Below are 9,395 nucleotides of genomic sequence, written 5' to 3'. Positions count from 1 at the left end.
GGAGTAGTCATATTCATATTGTCCGATATTGGTAATTATTATAACTTTCCTGATCAATACTTTACTCTCTTTGTCAATGATTATTTGGTATGTGTGGTTTTGAAATTACACAACGTACGGAAGGTTAGTTAAGGAAATTAAAAACCTCGATCAAATCATTTTAATTTTCTTTAAAAAAGTGATTATCAAAATAAGCTAGTTTTTATGATCCATATATCACTTGGTTAATTACCGAGTGCATATAATATAATATCATATGGGGATCCTTTCTTTTCTATATATGCTAGACATCAGGTACTTAACGTACAGTACTGACTAAACATGGGAAGCAAAGACAAGGATATATATATAATTTTCAGATAAATGTTTAAAATATTAATTTTTAATATTATTATTATTTTAAAATTTAAAAAAATTGAATTATTTATTATGTTTTGTGTAAAAATTTAAAATAATTATAATTATAATATAAGATGAGATTTGTCAAGCATATATGATAATTAATTAAGAGGCCTGTCCCTTCTAATTAATTAATTATATATATATATAATAAATAATATGGATGATCCAAGGTTCCAAAGCAAAGGGCAAAACACCTACATCAGTCACATTCAATATGAGTAAAATATCAAATCGCACAAGTAAAATAACAAGAGATCGATCCGTGAGTGAGTGATTGAAAACAAATTATATTGTCAAATCACACTACCTACTCCGATGAACATCCCAAGACTCCCAAACTTACATCATAGAAATAAATGAGGTACGGTAGTATACTTGTTATTAGAGATGGGCCGGGTGCTCCGTCCGCTCTGCCCCGTGAGACAAGGCGGATTATCCCGTTCGATAATGCAGGGTGTAGGGGTGCCCCGTCTGCATCTGGAATTTCAAGCAGAGGTGAGGGCGAAATGGGATGGAATCCCGCTCCATACATACCCCGCCTCACTCCGCTTGTTAATAATATATATATTATATATAATACATATTGTATATAAAAAAAAATACTCAGGTACAAAATAATGACGTTTTGATTATAGGTTAATACCCAATCGAAGACCCCCTAGCCCCTACTTCTCTTCTTCCTTGCGATTCCTCTTCTCTTCTCTCTCCCTCTCTGTGCGATTCTCGATTCTCTCCAGATCGCTATTTGCCTCACCAGTCACCACCGTCATCTCAAGTCATCATCATCATCACAAATTGCCATTGCCGTCTCCTATAAGCCTCAGCGCCTCACGAATGTAAGTAGGGCTCACTCCCGTATCTCTTTGAGAATCGCCCCCAATTTTTTAATTTGTTATTATTATTTGTGGATGGAGATTGAATGATGAGATTAAAGAAGGATGAGATTGTGAATTGTGTGTTGTGGAGGATTTGATTGTACATGTAGTTTTGTGAATTGCTTGATTGTGTTGTGAATTACTGTGAAGATTGGAGGGGCGGGGGCGGACGGTTGGAGGTCCACCCCTGCACCCCCTTTAATAGACGGCATACCCTGCCCCCGCATGGACGGGGCAGAGCCTGGGGAAAAATCCCAACCCTGCCCATGCGGGGGTGGGGGGCGAGATAGTGGTGGCCCCGCCCCGTAGGGGGCGGGTAGCTCCCCTACGTGTTATACGTAAATTTTCACTACATGAATATAGGGCTTTTGTGACCAAATCATTTCTAATCCAGAGAAATCGACGCTAAAACTCATCTTTTGCACCAATTTTTACCTCGTCGCAACTTTCTGCAACTAATGGCAAGATTCAGGCAAGTGAACAGTTGTAATTATTTTTACAGCGACAACAAAGTCCTTTTGCGGCGTTTTATTTCTAATCCGTATTTTAGTCTTTTACGGTATGGCTTTAGTCTTTTTACGGCGATATAAAACCGTTGCAAAAAGTGCCATTTAAAACCTAAAGTATTTCCCCCCCCTTACTTTTTCTTCCTCATCCCCAGCACTTTCTTTGTTGAGCCCGATACTCTCTCTCTTCTCTAAGTTTTCTATCGTCCATCCCATCATTGTTCGCTTGATGTCACACCTTCTCTGTCTTAGCTAGTGACTCTCTCTCTCTCTCTCTCTCCCCCCCCCCTTCCATGATTAGGTTGCTCCACTGTCGTGCTGCCGCAACCCAAGGTATTCTGCATCCTTCTCCTTTCGATCTTCATTGTAGTAAGCTCTCTCCCTCTCTCTTTTCTCTCTCTCACTCCATTTGTTTCCTCCATCTCCCTCTCTCTTGCCATTTCCTATGTTTTTCCCCAACAAAGCTCTATCATCTTCGGTTTTCATATCGAAACCGAGCCTGTCTCATTCCTCGTTCTCTGTACTTTGAATGGTCTCAGGCTTTCGATTTTGCTGGATTTTGGGGTAAGTCCATAGCCCTAGCCTTTTGTTATAACTCTAGAACTTGTAATTTGAACTCATTTTTTTTGGTTCTCAATATTTTCCCAGATTTTAAATTATCAAGACTCCAAAACTTTTGATTATTTTATTTTTTGGATACTTAGCAGCGGTTACTGAAACTGCAAGATTATAGGAATGTGGCATAATAGTGAGCATATGTTGTCCCAGTCCTTACAAATCCCATTGCATGTTGTAATCTAGGACTCTCAACTTGTCTATGAAGCTGTAATCTATTTTTAGGGAATATATTGGGTCTCTACTATTTAGTTAGATCTTGTAAAATCTCCAATTGGATGTTGACATGATGTGTGTCGGTTGTGTTAACATGATGTTCTAGAGTTCTAGAGTCATGGTCTGATATGGATGTTTCAAAACAATTTAGGATTTTTCTAGGGCTTTCCAAGTTTGTCTTTGGATTTTGAACATTTAGAACTTTAGTGTATTCATAGCATTCTAATATAATCTTACCTTAATGGCAGGTCAAGTTATTTCTGAGGAGTATATTTTGGAATATGGAAGGGACTGTCTTGAAATGCATGTTGGGTTTGTGATCTCTCTCTGTCTCCACATTTATTTAATGTGAGCTATTAAAAAACTCGGTTTCTCTAAAACAAGAGTATAATGTCATAAATTGTGTAATGAATTGCCAAAAATTAGGGTCTAATCTAAGAGCCACTCAAGGAACCAGAGACCTAATTAGTTGAAATTTCTATCACCTCCTTGGATTGTACACACTTCTATCATATGTGTTTCTTCACATTCTATAAGAAACAATTTGCAAATGTAGTAAGCAAAGGATTAGGTAATTTTTCTATATTCTACTATTGAACATTTCCCGATTCACATCCCATTTGCAATGCTCGTTTTAACATCTCAATCTCGGGTAAAAAAATGGAACTGTAATTTTTCATTGCTCTTTCTCAATTATAATGTAATTTTCAATATTTGACTATTAATAATATAATTTATTATGAATTTTCAAGATTCTTCATCATTTTCAAAATAATTTTATACTGATGATTTCTATTATTCTTTATATTCTTCACCCTTCCTAAAAGTCTCTTTGTTGTCCAGGTACACTACTTTATATTTGTTGTTGTTCTTTGTGTGCACTGGTTCAATACTTTATTACCTTTGGCTTTTCCCCTTGGTAAATGTCAACTCAAATGATTTGGGCTGTGCTTAGAACGCATGATCTAAGCTACTAACTGTGTACTCTTGACTCTTGCAGAAATTGGACTTGCTCCTACTGTAATGTTGAGTAGGTAATACCATCAATTATTTATATTTATATCTATTGCCAACTTCTAGAGTGCTTGTTCTTCTAACAATGCTGAATCTTTAACCTTATATTTTTTTTTTCTTCAAACTTGTTTTCTATCACTAAAATATAATGTTTTTTCTCTTTCTATCACGATATTGGTGTTCTTGTTTCCTTGCTACCTATTGGGTGCTTATTGTTTTTGCATTTGATAATGAGTGATTGCAAAACCACCTTTTTTTCCTCTGCTTCTGCAATACATGCCTTCTTAAAGTCCTTGTTCTTGTGATACATGTACTAGTGCAGGTAGTCTTTGATGGTATTTGACTAATACATTCATTTGTAATTTTGAGTTTTGACCATCCTATGCAAATAAAGGCCCATTATTTGTGTAGTTTTTCCCTTATACCAATTGTAAGGGGAGTGGCTCTAGCATTAGGCTTGTTTCAATTGTGCATGTAAATGAAGTTTTTTGTTAGTTATTAGTTTTTTGCCATATATACATATTTATGCTATCATGTGTTTTATGCTTCCTGAGTTTAGATGAACATTTCATGTACATGTTTCTTTCCTTCCCCCTTTCATTGGCTACCATGATATCTTTAGAATTTTTGTTTTATAATCATTTGAGGATGACATCGAATATTTTTGCAGGAACCCCGCCACAGAGATTTCTACAAGTATGTTGGACTTGATAATACCTACTTATAGGTTTTGTACTTTGATGTGCATTGAGAAATCTAAAGTAGCACACCTAGAATATAATGTAATTACTAATTTTATGGATTGTAATATAATGCAATTGCTTAGAATATAAAGCAAACACATTGTGTAAATGCTTTATGGATTGTAATATAGTGTAAGATGTGTGTTTTATTTATTTTTGTAACACTATTTTCAGTGATCTAGAATTGTTGGAAATAAAATTTTTTTTTGTCACAACCACCAAGAATTGCTGCAAATATCTATTTGCGGCAACAAGAATTGCTGCAAATATCTATTTGCGACCACACAAAATTGTACAACATTCATGACGGTTGAGACTATTTGCAATGATATAGAATGCCGCAATGGTACCCAGTTTTCGCTATGCTTTTTTATCTCACTATTAATTACTTTTTTAGACGGATTAGTACTGACCATCTAGCTGCGAAAGTGCTTGGACTTCAAAATCTATTTACGGCGCAATTTGATAAATCGCTGCAAAAATTGCTATATGTTGTAGTGTTGCCGGCCTCCAAGCTAATTAGTGCAAATCAAACACACATCCAATAAATTAATTGTAGCAATCTTATGGGCTTAGTGGTTTTCTGATGTAATTCCATACCTAATTAATAATGATGTGATAGTATAGTAATTATAAACATGATAAAGGGACCGGTTAGCTTGTCACCATGCATTTCTACTGAGAATTCAAACGAAAAGATTTTCAATTGGGATGTGAAAGAATGATCGATATCGATGGATTGATCTTAATTTGGCATTTCCCAATCTTAGAATCATCGAGATATATAGAAACACACACACAGTACACACACATATAGCTATATATAATATTTTGTTATCAAATATGCTTGTCACTTAGAACTCAATCACTTTTCCGTAGGGTTGATACCTATCTAGCTAATGATAATAAGAACGTCAAAATTAGATCGATGTCTAATCGAAGCTGGATGATGTACCAAATGAACAAATGTTGATTGTCTGGCAATAATAAGTGCATGATCTCTAACGAAGACGGTGATCATTTGTATAAAGCCCGGGGTCAATGGATCATGTAAAAGTACCTCTTATATGGGTCTATACAATGAACATATTAAAAGCCAACACTCTCTCAAACTATACGCATGCATGTCAAGTTCCTATCCATGGAGGACTAGTTAGGGTGTCCAATTGTACCTGTTTGCAAAAGCATGGAGGTCCCAAAAGTGTAAATATAACTTAATTGGCAATGCACATCGATATAGATATACATATACATATATATATATATATATATATATATAAACAGAGAGAGAGAGAGAGAGAGAGAGAGAGAGAGAGATCTACACACACGCACATTTCGAACTACACGTGTGGGTCTGTTCCCAATCAAAAAACTGCAGGATCTACATAGCTAGCAACTCGGTTGTTAATTTTTCTCCTCTCTCTCGATCTGGTTAAAGGTGAAGAAAGCTATTTGTTTTGCAGCCACAGACATGTCGACGGTGCACATGATGATCTCCATTTTTTACTGATAGCAAGCACCAACATTAGCACTTAGCATTAAGTACCACACCTCTGCATGGAACAGATGCGTGCAACTTTGTGCTTTTAAAGGGCATGCATATTATTGATAAAATAATGATCTTTCAGCCAATCTCACATGTGAATTTAGGTACATCATGTGTACAACGCGATTCTTATATCAAAGTGGGTGAGATGTGAGAAAAGGAGGGAAGAAAAAGGAAAAAAGATCGCATTGGGGTCCGGGTTGAGTGGTTCCAAATGGCTTCTCTTTATTAGTGTTAGTACATAGTAAGGAGAGCTAAAGATCATAATGAGCAAGTCAAAAGTAATGAGCCAGCTGTCGGCCCATTTGGGTCTCTCCGGCCCCCACCCTCGGCATGCCACGGCTCTCCTAGCTATGCTCACAAGTCACAATGCTGCTGGAGGCCCCCCTTTTTCCTCAAAATACCACAACAAATTACTTTGGTTTCGTAGATTTAAAATCTGCAATGCATAATGTATATAGTGCTCTTGACACTCTTCACAAAAAATGCGTCACACCATACGTTTGTAATTTTGTAGTCAAGTGTAACTTATTTTACTTCAACTTCACACGCTTCACGTACAGAAAATAGTGAGTAGAATTACTCTTTATTTTAATCGGCTTTCTATTTAAGTGGCCATTTACATAAGAAGACACTTCAAAATAAATTACATCCACCGTTATGGCCAAGTATAGCTTATTCCTATATACACACACGACTGTTTAATTATTTAGCATACTTTTGTCAGAACAGTCTTTTAATATATCATTTTTGAGATGATGGGTCTTTTTCTTAGTTTGGTAAACGATGGATATAACTCGCAAACGATTCATTATTTAATGATCCCAACATTTTCTGCATATATACTTTCTTGCACTTTCTCGCTTTTCTTTGGTTCTATTTTCAGGGATGCATGACACGTTGCCAATTCTTTCGAATACCACTTTTTTATACTTTGAAAAATAAAAAAAAAACAAAAAGCGTTATCTTAGTCCTACTAAAAGCTAGGTTAAGTTATAAAAATTTTAGTGTGTTTGAATGTTGAAGTGAGTTGAGTTGAGATGATAAAATATTGTTAAAATATTATTTTTTAATATTATTATTATTTTGATATTTGAAAAAGTTAAATTTTTTATTATATTTTATATTAAAATTTAAAAAAATTATAATGATGAGTTGAAATGAGTTGAGAATAATTAAAAATCCAAACTAAGCTAACAGATAATCCAATTTATTAAATATTCTCTCAACTGCTAATCGAGCTGTTGAGAGAATCCAGGTGTGGGGCTCATGCTCGATCGTGGACATGATCATGATCAGCAGTTGCTAATCAAGATGGCCTGTAAAAGAATGTGGTAGGGTTTACATGGAATCAAAGGGCATGATTCGTCATATCTACCATGCAACTACCAAGGATGATGTATATTGCTATATACGCAGATTAATTAATGTAATCATTCTTATATATTTAAATGGATACTATCTATTATAAATGAAATGAAGAACATATATATTATTGAATAAGGTTGACTTGGCTTTGTTTGGATTATCAATCCATCTCAACTCATATCAACTTATCATTACAATTTTTTCAAATTCCAACACAAAATATAATAAATAATTCAACTTTTTTAAATCCCAAAATAATAATAATATTAAAAAATAATATTATAATAATATTTTATCATCTCAGCTCAACTCAACTCAACTCACTTCAACATCCAAACGCAACCTTAATTAATATCGGATTGTGACCATGTTATATATAAAGGATAAGTTTAATTATCGTAACAAGATATTATCAAGATAATTTACAATTGGTTATAATTAATGATAATCAATAACATGATCAATACCAACAAATTAGTTTTATGGGAATTAGAGGTTTTGTGGGGCTGTTTGTACCGTAATAGATGGGTCATTACTTACAATTCCAAAGCCAACCACGTGAAAGATCGAACATTCTTCTGTGACGGTGTGATCAGTACTACTACTTATTCTCTTTCCTCACCCCATATACCATTCTCACACGGAGGAGCAATAATTTCCAAACTAGAGCTAAGAACAATCTATACATCCCAATATTAAATAGCGCTTGGAGACATGTTGAGTTCATGTTTTGACACATTTTAAGCAAGAAACGACACAGCTTTGTCATGACAAATTTTCTGATCAGGACCTGTCTTCAAAGAATTTCCTGCAACCAACCAAAAGTGTAATGCCGGCCCAAATCCCACATTGGACTTCAATGCGTGAATAATGATATATAGAGTTCCATGGGTGACATTGGTTCTTTGATAAGTAGTTGCAATTGTTAAAAAACGAACTCTCTCTCCAGGATGAGTTCTCTCCCTGTCACACCTACCCTATTACACCTTCCCTCTGTAACTAATTCCATTACTCGACAAAACAATCCCTTTCCTGGAAATTAACAAAGCAAAAAACCCAAGCCTTTAATACTTACACAGAGTACGCAACCGACCTTTCTTCAGAAACCAAATCTTCCTCTCACCACCAACCAACCATTAGCTTCAAAGAAAATCAGTGTATTAGAATCATGCCCACCCACACAGACCTGGAAAATCTCATTTCAAAAGCTAAAGCACTAAACTGGACTGATCTAAATCTAGAACCAGAGACTGAAGCAGCTGCATATCTTTTTGACCATGCTCTCATCGGTAGGATTATATCCTCCAAACCCCTCAACAAGCATGCTTTGCATGCAACAATCAAAGCAGTCTGGAGTTTCGTTATTGGGCTCACCATTGAAGACCTAAATATCAACACCTTTATCTTCACTTTCCCAACACAGCAGGAAAAAAACAGAGTTGTGGCGTAGCGCCCATGGAATATATAGGGGTCCCATATGCTTGTATGTGAATGGCCTCCAGGTTTGAGTTTACAAGACATTGATTTGAAAATGTCAGTTTTTTGGGTGCAAATACATGGTCTTCCGTTGGAATGATGACAACTCCAAACGCTGAAAAATTTGTAAAAAAGTTGGGAAACCTCATTCAGGTAGAGCAAGTACCAAGCCTGGGGAATAGCTCTTAGGAGATGTATGAGAATTCAGGTCGAGATTAATGTTAAAAATCCACTGCCAGAAGGCTTTCCTCTTACATGACCAAGGAGACCAGCAACTTGAATAAGTTTTAAGTATGAAAGATTATCATATTTTTGCTATTGTTGTGATTGTTACATTCAACAAGTATGTCCAATCTTCTAGAATCAACTAGAAACTACAAAATATGGTTCATGGATGAGGGTAGAGAATATTGTGGTAAGAAGGCTCAATCAAGCTAAGAACCAGCAAGCATTAACAGGAAATCAGTTGTTGGAAGTGGCGGCTTTAGCAACAAATATTCCTCTCACTCCAACAAATACCCAAGCAGCACCTGAAACCAGATGTTTTTTTCCCACAAACATCCAGCAAAGGGAAAGGGAAATTATATTCAGAAAAAGAAGGTTCTACAACCATTTCTGATTACTGGGTGAACAA

The sequence above is a fragment of the Juglans microcarpa x Juglans regia genome, chromosome 3S (genome assembly GCF_004785595.1).
Source record: "Juglans microcarpa x Juglans regia isolate MS1-56 chromosome 3S, Jm3101_v1.0, whole genome shotgun sequence".
Lineage (NCBI taxonomy): Eukaryota > Viridiplantae > Streptophyta > Magnoliopsida > Fagales > Juglandaceae > Juglans > Juglans microcarpa x Juglans regia.
This window is presented reverse-complemented; position numbering follows the sequence as displayed.